The sequence below is a fragment of the Zonotrichia albicollis genome, chromosome 24, assembly GCF_047830755.1.
Source record: "Zonotrichia albicollis isolate bZonAlb1 chromosome 24, bZonAlb1.hap1, whole genome shotgun sequence".
Classification (NCBI taxonomy): domain Eukaryota; kingdom Metazoa; phylum Chordata; class Aves; order Passeriformes; family Passerellidae; genus Zonotrichia; species Zonotrichia albicollis.
The window spans coordinates 559,153-575,217 of NC_133842.1; the positions used below are offsets into that span (position 1 = coordinate 559,153).

Sequence of the window (16,065 nt, forward strand, 5' to 3'; positions counted from 1 at the left end):
CGCATGCGCAGTGGCGTGAGGGGGGGACGGCAAAGAGCGACTAAAAAATGGCGGGAGCACGGCCAAGATGGCGGCGGGGAGCTGAGTGAGGGCTCGGGCTCGGCCCCGCCGCTCCGGAACCCCCCGGAGGCGCTGGGGAAGGCCGGGACTCGGTGAGTGAGGCCCGGAGGGGTCCCGGGGGTCGCGGGGGTGGCGGCGACGGGAGGGAATTGATGGGAGGGGTCGCGGTGACGTCACGGGCAAGATGGCGGCGGCGGCGTGAGGGGGGTGAGGGAAGGGGAGCAGGGAAATGGAGGGAGATTCACTCAGGGGAGAAATAAAGAACTGGGAGCACTGGGAACCCCCCAGAAATCAAACTGGGAGCACTGGGAACAAACTGGGAGCACTGGGAACCCTCAGGGATCAAACTGGGAGCACTGGGAACCCCCAGAAATCAAACTGGGAGCACTGGGATCAAACTGGGAGCACTGGGAACCCTCAGAAATCAAACTGGGAGCACTGGGAACCCCCAGAAATCAAACTGGGAGCACTGGCATCAAACTGGGAGCACTGGGAACCCCCAGAAATCAAACTGGGAGCACTGGGAACCCTCAGGGATCAAACTGGGAGCACTGGGATCAACTGGGAGCACTGGGAACCCCCAGAAATCAAACTGGGAGCACTGGGAACCCCCCAGAAGTCAAACTGGAGCATTGGGAACCCTCAGAAATCAAACTGGGAGCACTAGGAACAAACTGGGAGCACTGGGAACCCTCAGGGATCAAACTGGAGCACTGGAAACAAACTGGAGCACTGGGAACCCCAGAAATCAAACTGGGAGCACTGGGAACAAACTGGGAGCACTGGGAACCCTCAGGGATCAAACTGGGAGCACTGGAACCCCCAGAAATCAAACTGGGAGCACTGGAGCCCTCAGGGATCAAACTGGGAGCACTGGGAACCCCAGAATCAAACTGGGAGCACTGGAACAAACTGGGAGCACTGGGAACCCTCAGGGATCAAACTGGGAGCACTGGAACCCCTCAGAAATCAAACTGGGAGCACTGGGAACCCTCAGGGATCAAACTGGGAGCACTGGGAACCCCTCAGGGATCAAACTGGGAGCACTGGGAACCCCTCAGAATTCAAACTGGGAGCACTGGAAGCCCCAGAAATCAAACTGGGAGCACTGGGATCAAACTGGGAGCACTGGGAACCCCCCAAAAGTCAAACTGGGAGCACTGGGAACCCCCAGAAATCAAACTGGAGCACTGGGAACTCCTCAGAAATCAAACTGGGAGCACTGGGAACCCTCAGGGATCAAACTGGAGCACTGGGAACCCCTCAGAAATCAAACTGGGAGCACTGGGAAGCCCCAGAAATCAAACTGGGAGCACTGGGAACAAACTGGCAGCACTGGGAACCCCAGAAATCAAACTGGGAGCACTGGGAACCCTCAGGGATCAAACTGGAGCACTGGGATCAAACCGGAGCACTGGGAACCCTCAGGGATCAAACTGGAGCACTGGGATCAAACTGGTAGCACTGGGAACCCTCAGAAATCAAACTGGGAACCCTCAGGGATCAAACTGGGAGCACTGGGAACCCTCAGGATCAAACTGGGAGCACTGGGAACCCCCAGAAATCAAACTGGGAGCACTGGATCAAACTGGGAGCACTGGGAACCCCCAGAAATCAAACTGGGAGCACTGGGCTCAAACTGGGATTCTCCCATCTCGATTTTCCCCTCAAATTCTGAATTTTTTCTCTTTTTTTCTCTCTTATTTCCTTTTTTCTTCTCATCTTTGCCTCTTTTTGCACCAAATCCAAATTTTCTCTCCCTTTGCCCCTCATTTTCTCCTCTTAAAACCCCAAATTTCCCAATTTTTCACAAATTTTCCCTCCAAACCCCCCAAATTTCCTCAAATTGTTCCAAATTTACCGATATTTCCTAAATTTTCTCCCAATTTTCCACATTCTCCCCTTTTTCCCAAATTGTCCCCAAAATTTTTCAAATTTTCCTCCCTTTTTAACCCCCAAATTTTCCCAATTTTCCCCCCAAACTTCCTGATTTTTTCCCCAATTCCCAAAATTTTCCTCTTTTTTCCCAATTTTCTCCCAAATTTCTCAATTTCCCCCCTTTTTCTCCTCATGCCCCCCCATAAATTCCCCCAATTTTCCCCCCAAATTTCCCCTTTTTTCCCAATTTTGTCTCCCAAATTTCCCCAATTTCCTCCCCCCTTTTCCCCAAATTTTCCAATTTTCCCCCCAAAATTCCTCAACGTTCCCCCATTTTTTTTCCTTTTTCCCACCCAAATTTCCCCAATTTTGTTCCCCAATTTTGTTCCCCAATTTTGTTCCCCAATTTTTCCCCAATTTACCCCCATTTTCCCACATTTTTACCCCATTATTCCCCAATTTTCACCCCATTTTAATCTCATTTTTCCCCAATTTTCCCCCAATTTTTATCCGTTTTTTCCCCAATTTTCCCAATTTTTTCCCTATTTTTCCCCAATTTTCCCCATTTTTTCCCCCAATTTCTACCCCATTTTTCTCCAATTTTCCCAATTTTTACCCCATTTTTTACCGCAATATTCCCCATTTTCCCCCCCAATTTTTATCCCATTTTTCCCCATTTTTTCCCAATTTTTCCCCAATTTTTCCCCCATTATTCCCCAATTTTCCCCCTTTTTTCCCCAATTTTCTCCCAAATTTTACCTCATTTATTCCCAATTTTCCCCATATTTTCCTAATTTTTACCCCATTTTCCCCAATTTCCCCACAATTTTATCCCATTTTTCACCCCATTATTCCCCAATTTCCCCCAATTTATAACCCATTTTTCCCAAATTTTCCCCAATTTTCACCCCATTTTTCCCCAATTTTCACCCCAATTTTCCCCATTTGTTCCCCAATTTTCCCCATTCTTTCCCCCATTATTCCCCAATTTTCACCCCATTTTCACCCCATTTTTTCCCCAATTTCCCCCCAATTTCTATCCCATTATTTCCTTAATTTTCCCTATTTTTGCCCCATTTTTTCCCCATTTTATCCCAATTTTTCCCCATTTTCCCCCATTATCCCCCATTATCCCCCACTATCCCCGCCCAGCCCCATGTCCACGCCCCGCCCCTCCCCCCCCTCCTGCACTCCCTTTCCCTGACCCCTCCCCCTCCCTCGCCCCCCCCGCAGCCGCCCCCGCCCCCACCCCCCCGCAGCCCCCAATGATGAACAGAACCTGAAGCTGATGAAGATGATGAAGATGAGGATGAGGAGTGGGCGGTGCCCTGGAGCGAGGAGGAGGAGCAGGAGGAAGGCGCCGAGGGTTGGACCCCTCGGCCTCAGGAGATCCGGGAGCTCTTCGAGGGCATCGCCCGCGCCGGGACCCTCCCGCTCCGGAACGTTCCGTTCCCCGCGGCGCCAGCCCACGCCGAGCCCCCCGCCCTGCCCGAGATGGCACCGAGAGCCTGGGAGCCCCAGCCATGAGAATGAGGAGGAAAAGTACAAAAAAATGGGATTTAAATGTGATTTTGGGGAAAAAATGGGATTTTTGAGGGATTTTTCCCGCTCCGGAACGTTCCGTTCCCGCGGCGCCAGCCCAGCCCCGACCCGCCCTGCCCGAGGATGGCACCGACAACCCGGGCAGTCCAAGCCATGAGAATGAGGAGGAAAAGTACAAAAAAATTGGGATTTTTGGGAAAAAAATTGGGGTTTTTAGGGAAAAAAATGGGATTTTTGAGGGATTTTTTTGGGGAAAAAATTGGGAATTTTTGGGGAAAAAATGGGATTTTTTGGGACAAAAAATAGGATTTTTGAGTGATTTTTTGGGGGAAAAAATTGGGATTTTTAGGGAAAAAATGGGATTTTTTGGGGATTTTTAGGTGATTTTTGGCGGATTTTTGAGTGATTTTGAGAGATTTTTGAGGGATTTTGAGGGATTTTGGGGGATTTTGAGGGATTTTGGGGGGATTTTTGGGTGATTTTTGAGAGATTTTTAGGGATTTTTGGGAGATTTTTGGGGGATTTTTGAGGGATTTTTGGGCAATTTTGAGCGATTTTTCGGCGATTTTTGAGGGATTTTTAGGGATTTTTGAGCAATTTTGGGCAATTATTGAGGATTTTGAGCGATTATTGAGGGATTTTTGAGCAATTTTTGGGAGATTTTTGAGGGATTTTTGGGGAATTTTGAGGGATTTTTGGGGAATTTTTGAGGGATTTTTGGGGGATTTTTGGGCAATTTTTGAGGGATTATTGATGGATTTTTGAGGATTTTTGGGCGATTTTTCAGGCATAATTGAGGGATTTTTTGGGGGATTTTTGAGGGATTTTGTGGGATTTTAGGGGGATTTTTTGAGGGATTTTAGGGGGATTTTTGAGGGATTTTTGGGGGATTTTGAGGAATTTTTGAGGGATTTTTGAGGGATTATTGAGGGATTTTTGAGCAATTTTGAGCAATATTGAGGGATTTTTTGGGGATTTTTGGAGCGATTTTTGAGCAATTTTTGAGTGATTTTTTGGGGAATTTTTGAGCGATTTTTAGGGGGATTTAGGGGGATTTTGGGGTTTTCAGGGCGTTCGGGACCCTCCCGCTCCGGAACGTTCCGTTCCCGCGGCGCCAGCCCAGCCCTGACCCCGCCCTGCCCGAGGATGGCAACCGACACCCCTGGCAGCCCTGGCCAGGAAAATGAGGAGGAAAAGTAAAAATTGGGGAAAAAATGGGGGAAAAAATGGGATTTTTGGGTGATTTTTTGAGGGAAAAAATGGGATTTTGAGGGATTTTTTGGGGAAAAATGGATTTTTAGGGGATTTTTGAGGATTTTTGGGGAATTTTTGAGGGATTTTTAGGAAGTTATTGAGGGATTTTTGCAGGGATTTTTGGGGATTTTTGAGCAATTTTTGAGGGATTTTTGAGTGATTTTTAGGGGATTTTTGAGCGATTTTCGGCGATTTTTGAGTGATTTTTTAGGGATTTTTGAGGATTTTTGAGCGATTATTGAGAGATTTTTTGGGGATTTTTGAGTGATTTTTGGGCAATTTTTGAGGGATTTTTGGGGGATTTTTGAGGGATTTTTGGGCAATTTTTGAGTGATTTTTCGGCGATTTTTGAGGGATTTTTTAGGGGATTTTTGAGCAATTTTGGGCAATTATTGAGGGATTTTTGAGCGATTATTGAGGGATTTTTGAGCAATTTTTGGGAGATTTTTGAGGGATTTTTGGGGAATTTTTGAGGGATTTTTGGGAATTTTTGAGGATTTTTGGGGGATTTTTGGGCAATTTTTGAGGGATTATTGATGGATTTTTGAGGGATTTTTGGGCGATTTTTCAGGCATAATTGAGGGATTTTTGGGGGATTTTTGAGGGATTTTTGTGGGATTTTAGGGGATTTTTTGAGGATTTTAGGGGATTTTGAGGATTTTTGGGGGATTTTTGAGGAATTTTTTGAGGGATTTTTGAGGGATTATTGAGGGATTTTTGAGCAATTTTGAGCAATTATTGAGGGATTTTTTGGGGGATTTTTGAGCGATTTTTGAGCAATTTTTGAGTGATTTTTTGGGGAATTTTTGAGCGATTTTTAGGGGGATTTAGGGGGATTTTGGGGTTTTCAGGGCGTTCGGGACCTCCCGCTCCGGAACGTTCCGTTCCCGCGGCGCCAGCCCAGCCCAGCCCCCGCCCTGCCCGAGGATGGCACCGAGAACTGGGGGAGCCCCAGCCAGGAGAATGAGGAGGAAAAGTAAAAATTGGGGGAAAAATGGGATTTTTCGGTGATTTTTTGGGGAAAAAAATTGGGATTTTTTGGGGATTTTTGAGCAATTTTTGAGGGATTTTGAGGATTTTAAATGGGATTTTTGGGTGATTTTTCCCACTCCGGAACGTTCCGTTCCCGCGGCGCCAGCCCACGCCCAGAAGCCCCCCGCCCTGCCCGAGGATGGGTCTGAGAACGTGGGAGCCCCAGCCAGGAGAATGAGGAGGAAAAGTACAAAAAAAATGGGGAAAAAATTGGGGGAAAAAATGGGATTTTTTGGGAAAAAAATTGGGATTTTTAGGGAAAAAAATGGGATTTTTGAGGGATTTTTGAGGGATTTTTTGGGAAAAATGGGATTTTTGGGTGATTTTTTGGGGAAAAAATTGGGATTTTTAGGGAAAAAACGGGATTTTTGAGGGATTTTTTAGGGAAAAAAAATTGGGATTTTTTGGGGAAAAAATGGGATTTTTGAGTGATTTTTTGGGGAAAAAATTGGGATTTTTTGGGAAAAAATGGGATTTTTGGGTGATTTTTTGGGAAAAAAATGGGATTTTGGGGCGATTTTTAGGGGACTTTTGGGTGATTTTTGAGCGATTTTTGGGCGAGTTTTGAGCGATTTTGGGGCGATTTTTAGGAGATTTTTGGGTGATTTTTGAGCGATTTTGAGGGATTTTTGGGTGGATTTTTGATGGATTGTTGAGGGATTTTTGAGCGATTTTTGGGGATTTTTCAAGAATTTTAGGGGGATTTTTGAGGGATTTTTGAGCGATTATTGAGTGATTTTTGAGTGATTTTTAGGGATTTTTGGGAGATTTTTGAGGATTTTTGGGGAATTTTTGAGGATTTTTGGGGGATTTTTAGGGAATTTTTGAGCAATTTTTAAGGGATTTTGGGCAATTTTTGAGGGATTTTTGGGGGATTTTTTGGGGCATTTTGAGGGATTTTTGGGCGATTTTTAGGGGGATTTTGGGGGATTTTGGGTTTTCAGGGCGTTCGGGACCTCCCGCTCCGGAACGTTCCGTTCCCGCGGCGCCAGCCCAGCCCAGCCCCGCCCTGACCGAGGATGGCACCGACACCCCCGGCAGCCCCGGCCATGAGAATGAGGAGGAAAAGTAAAAACAAAATGGGATTTTGGGAAAAAAAATTGGGGTTTTTAGGGAAAAAATGGGAATTTTTTGGGGAAAAATGGGATTTTGGGTGATTTTTTGGGGGAATAAATTGGGAATTTTAGGGAAAATAATGGGATTTTTGGGGGGAAAAATTGGGAATTTTTGGGTGATTTTTTTGGGAAAAAAAGGGAATTTTGGGCAATTTTATGGGGATTTTTGAGCAATTTTTGAGGGATTTTAGGGGATTTTTGGGGTTTTTCTAAGTAATTTTTGAGGATTTTTGGGGGATTTTTTGGTTTTTTTAGGGGGTTTTTTGGGGGATTTTTGAGGGATTTTTTGGTGGTTTTTGGGCGATTTTTGAGGGATTTTGAGCAATTTTTGAGGGATTTTTGGGCGAGTTTTGAGCGATTTTGGGGGGATTTTTGAGGATTTTTCCCGCTCCGGAACGTTCCGTTCCCGCGGCGCCAGCCCACGCCCGAGCCCCCCGCCCTGCCCGAGGATGGGTCTGAAACCTGGCAGCCCCAGCCAGGAAAACGAGGAGGAAAAGTAAAAACTGGGGGAAAAATTGGGGAAAAATGGGATTTTTGGGGGATTTTTCCCGCTCCGGAACGTTCCGTTCCCGTGGCGCCAGCCCACGCCCGAGCCCCCCAACCTGCCCGAGGATGGAGGGGACAACCCGGGGAGCCCCGGCCAGGAAAATGAGGAGGAAAAGTAAAAAAAATTGGGAATTTTTGGGAAAAAAAATTAGGAATTTTTGGGAAAAAATATGATTTTTGGGTGATTTTTTGGGGAAAAAATTTGGGATTTTTTGGGGAAAAAAATGGGATTTTTTGGGAAAAAAATGGGATTTTTGAGTGATTTTTTAGGGAAAAATTGGGATTTTTGGGAAAAAAATGGGATTTTTGGGTGATTTTTTGGGGGATTTTTCAGGGATTTTTGAGCAATTTTTGAGGGATTTTTGAGGGATTTTTTGGGGGATTTTTGAGGGATTTTGAGCAATTTTTGAGGGATTTTTGGGGAATTTTTGAGCAATTTTGGGGGGATTTTTGGGTAATTTTTGGTGATTTTGAGCGATTTTTAGGGGATTTTTAGGGCAATTTTTGGGTGATTTTTATAGGGGATTTTGGGGCCATTTCAGAGGAAAATGAAGGATTTGGGATGGATTTAGGGGGATTTTGGGGTTTTCAGGGCGTTCGGGACCCTCCCGCTCCGGAACGTTCCGTTCCCCGCGGCGCCAGCCCAGCCCTGACCCCGCCCTGCCCGAGAATGGAGGGGACAACCCGGGAGCCCCGGCCAGGAGAATGAGGAGGAGAAGTAAAAATTGGGAATTTTTGGGAAAAAAATGGGATTTTTGAGGAATTTTTTGGGAAAAAAATGGGATTTTTGGGTGATTTTTTGGGGAAAAAATGGGATTTTTAGGGGATTTTTGAGGGATTTTTGGGGAATTTTTGAGGGATTTTAGGAAGTTATTGAGGATTTTTGAGGGATTTTTAGGGGATTTTTGGGGGATTTTTCAGGGATTTTTGGGGATTTTTGAGGATTTTTTGGCGATTTTTGAGCGATTTTTCAGGATTTTTGTGGGATTTTTGAGGGATTTTTGAGCAATTTTTGAAGGATTATTGAGGGATTTTTGAGCAATTTTGGGTGATTTTAGAGGGATTTTTGAGCGATTTTTGGGGATTTTTGAGCGATTTTGAGGGATTTTTGGCTGATTTTTGTGGATTTTGGGTGATTTTTGAGTGATTTTTCAGGGATTTTTGAGCGATTATTGAGGATTTTAGGGGGATTTTTGAGGGATTTTGGTGGAATTTTTGAGGGATTTTTGGGTGATTTTTGAGCGATTTTTTGGGGAGTTTTTGAGGGATTTTTAGGAGATTTTTGGGCGATTTTTGAGCGATTATTGAGGGATTTTTGGGCAATTTTTGGGAAATTTTTGAGGGATTTTTGAGTGATTTTGAGGGATTTTTGGGGGATTTTGGGCAGATTTTGGGCCCATTTCAGAGGGAAATTCAACACAAAATCCCCAAAATTCCTCCCAAACCCCCAAATTTTTTTCCATTTCCAACCCCAAATTTATCCCAAAAACCCCAACAGGATTTTTTACTCAATTTTGAAGAATTTTAACCCAAAATTTTCCATTTTTTCCATTTTTAGGCCTCCTCCCCCCACGGAATTTGATTTGACGACGAACCCGCCCCGCCCAACCCCGCCCTCATCGACCGGCGCCGAACCCCAGGTACCCAAAAATTCCCAAATTTTGGGGAAATTCCCGGATTTTGGGGAAATTCCCGGATTTTGGGGTTTGGGGGTTTAAAGGGATTTTTGGGATTTTTTTGGGGATTTTTGGGGAAATTTTGGGGGTGGTTTTGGGGCATTTTTGGGGATTTTTGTGGTGATTTTTAGAGAAATTTTGGGGATTTTTGGGTTGAATTTTGGGTTTTTTAAGTTGAATTTTGTGATTTTTTTTGTTGAATTTTGGGGTTTTTTAGGTTGAATTTTTGGGGTTTTTTGGTTGATTTTAGAGGAATTTTGGGGTTTTTGGGTTGAATTTTGGGTTTTTTGTGTTGAATTTTGTGGGTTTTTTTGGGCTGAATTTTGGGTTTTTTGTGTTGAATTTTGTGGTTTTTTTTGGGCTGAATTTTGGGGTTTTTGGGTTGAATTTTGGGTTTTTTTTTTTGTTGAATTTTGGGAGTTTTTGGGTTGAATTTTGGGGATATTTGGGTTGAATTTTGGGGTTTTTTTGTTGAATTTTGGGAGTTTTTGGTTGAATTTTGGGGTTTTTTGGTTGAATTTTGGGGGGATTTTGGGGGTGGATTTTGAGGGGTTTTGGGTTTTAAGGAATTTTGGAATTTTAGGGGCAATTTTTGGGGGGATTTCTGTGGCAATTTTTGGGTTTTTGGGATCGTTTTAGGGGCGATTTTTGGGGTTTTTTGGGTGGTTTTTGGTGGAATTTGGGGTTTTTTAGGTGGATTTTTGGGGTGATTTTGGGTTATTTTTGGGGAGATTTTTTGGGATTCTTAGGGTGATATTTTAAGTGATTTTTGGGGTGATTTTGGGTTATTTTCAGGGCAATTTTGGAAATTTTCTCATCCATTCTCGTGGATATTTCATTGTGATTTTGGGCTTATTTGGGGCATTTTTACAGCGATTTTTGAGGTGATTTTTGGGGCAATTTTGAGGTAATTTTGGGCTAATTTTGGGGAGATTTTTGGGATTCTTAGGGTAATATTTTGAGTGATTTTTGGGGCGATTTTCATAATTTTCACAGCAATTCTTGCGGATATTTCATTGTGATTTTGGTCTGATTTTGGGCATTTTTACAGCGATTTTTGGGGTAATTTTGTGGTAATTTTGGGGTGATTTTGGGGATTCTTACACCAATATTTTGGGTGATTTTTGGGTTATTTTCAGGGCAATTTTGGAGATTTTCACAGCAATTCTTGTGGATATTTCACTGCAATTTTGGCCTGATTTTGGCATTTTTTCAGCGATTTTTTGGGGCGATTTTTGGGGCAATTTTGAGGGATTTTTTTGAGATTTTAGGGATTTTTACGGTGGTTTTTGGGGTGATTTTAGGCAAGTTTTGGGGTGATTTTGGGTATTTTTGGGGCAATTTTGGACTGATTTTGGGGGAGGTTTTGAGATTCTTAGGGTGATATTTTGAGTGATTTTTAGGCGATTTTTGGGGTGATTTTGGGGCGATTTTGGGGGGATTTTTTGGGATTCTTAGGGTGATATTTGGAGTGATTTTTAGGCGATTTTTTGGTGTGATTTTGGGGATTCTTACGCCAATTTTTGGGGTTATTTTTGGGGTGATTTGGAAATTTTCTCATCCACTCTCACGGACATTTCATTGCAATTTTGGCCTGATTTTGGCATTTTTACCGCGATTTTTGGGACGATTTTTCCCAGCGATTTCCGGGCCATTCCGGGGGCGATTCCAGGCTTCCCAAAAGTCCCCAAATTTGTGAATTTCCCCCAAATTTGTGAATTTCCCCCATCAGGCCCCCCGAGCCGCGGGCAGAAGCGCGAGGCGCGCCTGGACAAGGTGCTGCAGGACATGAAGCGCCACAAGAAACTGGAGGAGCAAATCTGAGAACCGGCCGGGACCTCTTCCCCCCGAGGGCCCCCAGAGCCCCAAGCGGCCCCCGGGGCTCTTCCTCAGGACCAGGAAATACTGAAAAATATTAAATATATAAAATTATCAGAGCTTGGTGTGGGTTCGAGTTTTTTTTGGGGAATTTTGGGTGTTTTTTTGGGATTTTTTGGTGATTTTATGTTGATTTTTGGTGATTTTTTGGGTGATTTTTTGAAATTTTTTGGGTGATTTTTAGGGCAATTTTGGTGATTTTATGTTGATTTTTTGGATTTTTTTGGGGATTTTTGGGGGTTTTATGGTGATTTTTGGTAATTTGACATTGATTTTTGGGTGAATTTTTTGATGATTTTGGGATTTTTCTGTTGATTTTTATGTTAATTTTTGAGGGTTTTTATTGATTTTTGCGTGATTTTTGGGTGATTTTGTTTTGATTTTTGAGGTGATTTTTGGGTATTTTTACATTAATTTTAGTTGATTTTTATTGGATTTTTGGCCTTTTGGACCTCTTCCCCCCCGAGGGCCCCCAGAGCCCAAGCGGCCCCCGGGGCTCTTCCTCAGGACCAGGAAATACTGAAAAGTGTAAAAAAAATTAAAATATATCAAATTCTCAGTGTTTGGTGTGGGTTCGGGTCTTTATTGGGATTTTGGGTGATTTTTTGGAATTTTTATGGTGATTTTTGGGGTTTTTATGTTGATTTACGTTGATTTTTTGGGAATTTTATATTGATTTTTTGGGTAATTTTGAGGTTTTTATGTGACTTTTTGGTGATTTTTATGTTGATTTTATGTTGATTTTTTGGGATTTTTGGGATGATTTTTATGGTAATTTTGTTGATTTTTGGTGATTTTAAGTTGTATTTTTTGGAATTTTATATTGATTTTTTTGGGAAATTTTGGGTGATTTTTTGTGATTTTACATTGATTTTTGGGTGAGTTTTTTGGTGATTATGGGATCTTTATGTTGATTTTTATGTGGATTTTTTTTGTCATTTTACAGTGATTTTTGGGATTTCTATGTTGATTTTTATGTTGATTTTTGGGTGGATTTTTATGTTAATTTTTGAGTGATTTTTATTGATTTTTGAGTGATTTTTTTTGTGATTTTTATTTTGATTTTTGAGGTGATTTTTGAGTATTTTTACATTAATTTTTGGTGATTTTTATTGGGATTTTTGGCCTTTTGGGACCTCTTCCCCCCCGAGGGCCCCCAGAGCCCCAAGCGGCCCCCGGGGCTCTTCCTCAGGACCAGGAAATACTGAAAATAATTAAAAATATTAAAATATATCAAATTATCAGTGTTTGGTGTGGGTTCGGGTCTTTATTGGGGGATTTTAGGGGATTTTTTGGTGATTTTTTGAAATTTTTTGGGTGATTTTTATGGTAATTTTTGGTGATTTTATGTTGATTTTTTGGTGATTTTTATGTTGATTTTATGCTGATTTTTTGGTATTTTTATGGTGATTTTTGGGGTTTTTATGTTGATTTTATGTTGATTTTATGCTGATTTTTTGAGATTTTTTGGGTGATTTTTTGGTGATTTTTGGTGATTTTACATTGATTTTTTTGGGATTTTTAGGGTGATTTTTGGGGTTTTATGTTTATTTTGGTGATTTTTATGTTGATTTTTTGGGATTTTTATGGTGATTTTTGGGGTTTTTATGTTGATTTTTTGGGTGATTTTTATGGTAATTTTTGTTGATTTTTTGTTGATTTTTTGGTGATTTTACGTTGATTTTTTGGGGTGACTTTTGGTGATTTTACGTTGATTTTTTTGGGATTTTTATGGTGATTTTTGGGGTCTTATGTTGATTTTATGTTGATTTTTTGAGATTTTTGGGGTGATTTTTATGGTAATTTTTGTTGATTTTTTGCTGATTTTACGTTGATTTTTTGGGGATTTTTGGGGTGATTTTCGGGGTTTTTATGTTTATTTTTGGTGATTTTACGTTGATTTTTTGGGTAATTTTGGGTGATTTTTTGGTGATTTTACGTTGATTTTTTGGGATTTTTTGGGTGATTTTTATGGTGATTTTTGGGGTTTTTATGTTGATTTTTTGGTGATTTTACATTGATTTTTGGAATTTTGTATTGATTTTTAGAGCAATTTTAGGTGATTTTTTCAGTGATTTTATGTTGATTTTTGGGTGAATTTTTTGGCGATTTTTGGTATTTTTATGTTGATTTTTTGGGATTTTTGGGTGATTTTTATGGTGATTTTTGGAGTGATTTTTATGGTGATTTTTGGTGATTTCACATTGATTTTTGGGTGAATTTTTTGTGAAATTGAGAATTTTATGTTGATTTTTGGGTGGATTTTTTTGTCATTTTACGGTGATTTTGAGGTTTTTTCATTGATTTTTGTGTGATTTTTATTTTGATTTTGGGCTGAATTTTTCAGTGATTTTTGGTATTTTTATGGTGATTTTTGGGTGAGTATTTTTGTAAATTTGGGATTTTTATGGTGGTTTTCAGGTCATTTTTTTCATTAATTTTTCAGTGATTTTTGGGATTTTTTTTGTTGACTTTTGGGTGATTTTTGGGGATTTTTCCATTGATTTTTGGAGATGATTTTGAGGTTTTGGGGCAACTTTTGAGTGATTTTGGATGATTTATTTTGAGATTTTTACGTCAATTTTTGTGATTTTTTTGGAGATTTTTATGTTGATTTTTGGGAGATTTTTATGTTGATTTTCTGAGATATTTTTATGTTGATTTTTGAGGGTTTTTTTCATTGATTTTTGGGTGATTTTTTGGGTGACTTTTACGTTGATTTTTGAGGTGATTCTTGAGTATTTTTACATTAATTTTGAGTGATTTTTTTAGGATTTTAACGTTAATTTTTGGGTGGTTTTGAGGATTTTAATGGTGATTTTATGGAGTAATTTTCCGCTGATTTTGGGGATTTTATGGCAATTTTTTGGGCAATTTTTGGATGATTTTGGGGATTTTATGGCAATTTTTTTGGGCAATTTTTGGGATGATTTTGGGGATTTTATGGCAATTTTTTGTGGGGATTTTATGGCAATTTTTTGGGCAATTTTTTGGGATGATTTTGGGGATTTTATGGCAATTTTTTTGGGCAATTTTTGGGATGATTTTGGGGATTTTTTTGGCAATTTTTGGGACGATTTTGTGAAATTTGAAAGCGTTTTTTGAGGATTTTTTGCAGCAATTTCTGGGTGATTTTTGAGCCGAATTTATCCAATTTTACCTTGATTTTTAACCAATTTTCGCCGCAATTTCACCGATTTTCCCGGCGATTTTTTTACAACAACATCTTCAACCTTTATTACAACTTTACAACACCAACCCCAAACCCATAAAAACCCCCAAAACCCCAAAAATCCCCCCAAAAAATAAAACTCCAAACTCCCTTCACTCGCTGTCGGAGCTGACGACGCCGCGGAGCCGCGACCAATCCGGGGGGGGCAGCGCCGATTTTGGGGGCGATTTTGGGGCATTTTCGGGGTTTCTTCTTCTGGATCTCGCTGGGGAAGGAAAAGAAAAGGTTAAAAATTGTGAATTTGAGGAAATTTGGTGAAATTTGGGGGTTTTTCGGGGTTTTTACCGGGTAAAATATTGGAGGCGTCGAGGGCGGCGAGTTCGGCTTTTTCCTCGCGGCGGCGGCCGAGGCGGCGGCAGCGGGCCAGGGAGGGGGGCGCCTGGAAAAGGCCAAAATTCACCCAAAATTCACCCAAAATCCACCTAAAATCCTTAAATTCTAGCTAATTCCAAGAAATCCATAAAATTCCCCCAAAATTCCCCGAAATCCCCACAAAATTCCGTCCAAAAACCCCCAAAATTCCCCTTCAAAATCCCAAAATTCCCCTTCAAAATCCCAAAACTCCACTCAAAAATCCTGAAATTTTTCCCAAATTCCTCCCCATAAACAGCATGAAAAATCTCAAAATTCCCCCCAAATTGGACCCAAAAATCTTTCTCAAAATCCCTAAATTCCAAAAATCTCCCTAAGATCCCAAAATGCCACCCAAAATCCACCCAAAATCCTCAAATTCCAGCTAATTCCAAGAAATCCCCCAAAAATCCCTGAAATCCCCACAAAATTCCATCAAAAAACCTCCAAAATTCCACCAAAATTCCCTTTCAAAATCCCAAAATTCCCCTTCAAAATCCCAAATTTACGCTCAAAAATCCTGAAATTTTATCCCAAAACCCTCCCCATAAATAGCCTGAAAAATCTCAAAATTCTCCCCAAAATGGACCCAAAAATCTTTCTCAAAATTCCGGCAAATTCCAAGAAATCCATGAAATTCCCCCAAAATTCCCTGAAATCCCCGCAAAATTCTGTCAAAAAACCCCCAAAATTCCACCAAAATTCCCCTTCAAAATCCCGAAATTCCACCCAAAATTTCACCAAATTTGCCTTTAATAGTTCAAAATTCCACGAAAATCCCAAAATTCCATCCAAAATCTCATAAATGGACCCAAAACCCCTAAAATGGACCCAGAATTCCCTGAAAATTCCCTGAAATCCCCCCAAAATTCCATCCAAAAACCTCCAAAATTCCACCAAAATTCCCCTTCAAAATCCCAAATCTCCACTCAAAAATCCTGAATTTTTTCCCAAAACTCTCCCCATAAATAGCCTGAAAAATCTCAAAATTCCCCCCAAAATGGACCCAAAAATCTGCCTCAAAATCCCAAAATGCCACCCAAAATGGAGCCAAAATCCTCAAATTCCAGCTAATTCCAAGAAAGCCACAAAATTCCCACAAAATTCCCTGAAATCCCCACAAAATTCCATCCAAAAACCCCCAAAATTCCACTCCAAAATCCCAAATTTTCCCAATTTTTCCCCCAAATTTCTCCCTAAAATTCCCAAATTTTTCCAAAATTCCATTTTTCCCCAAATCCCCCCAAAGTTTCCCAAAAAATTTTAAATTTTTCCCATTTTTTTCCAAAATTCCCTCACAATTCCCCAATTCCCCTCACGTACCATCGAGTTCCGCTCGGCGCCGAGCGCCCAAATCCCCCTAAAAACCCCCTAAAACCCCTCAAAATCCCCTCAAACCCACCCAAAACCCCCTGAAATCCACCCCAAACCCCCCAAAATCCCAAAAAATCCTCAAAAAATCCCAAAATTCCCGAATTTCACCCCAAATTTGCAGCCCCAG

At 41.3% G+C, this 16,065-nt stretch overlaps 1 long non-coding RNA gene and 1 pseudogene across 1 annotated transcript; one reads left to right on the plus strand and one right to left on the minus strand.

Moving 5' to 3' along the window:
* The first annotated feature begins 3 nt into the window (after positions 1-3).
* Positions 4-11,041, plus strand: LOC141731620 (uncharacterized; annotated as a pseudogene).
* Positions 11,042-14,190: 3,149 nt separating this feature from the next.
* Positions 14,191-14,931, minus strand: LOC141731716 (uncharacterized). The gene is made up of 2 exons (XR_012583686.1): positions 14,499-14,931; positions 14,191-14,418 (listed from the first exon to the last, which is right to left on the minus strand). It is a non-coding gene; the product is annotated as an uncharacterized LOC141731716 (long non-coding RNA).
* Between the last annotated feature and the right edge of the window lie 1,134 nt (positions 14,932-16,065).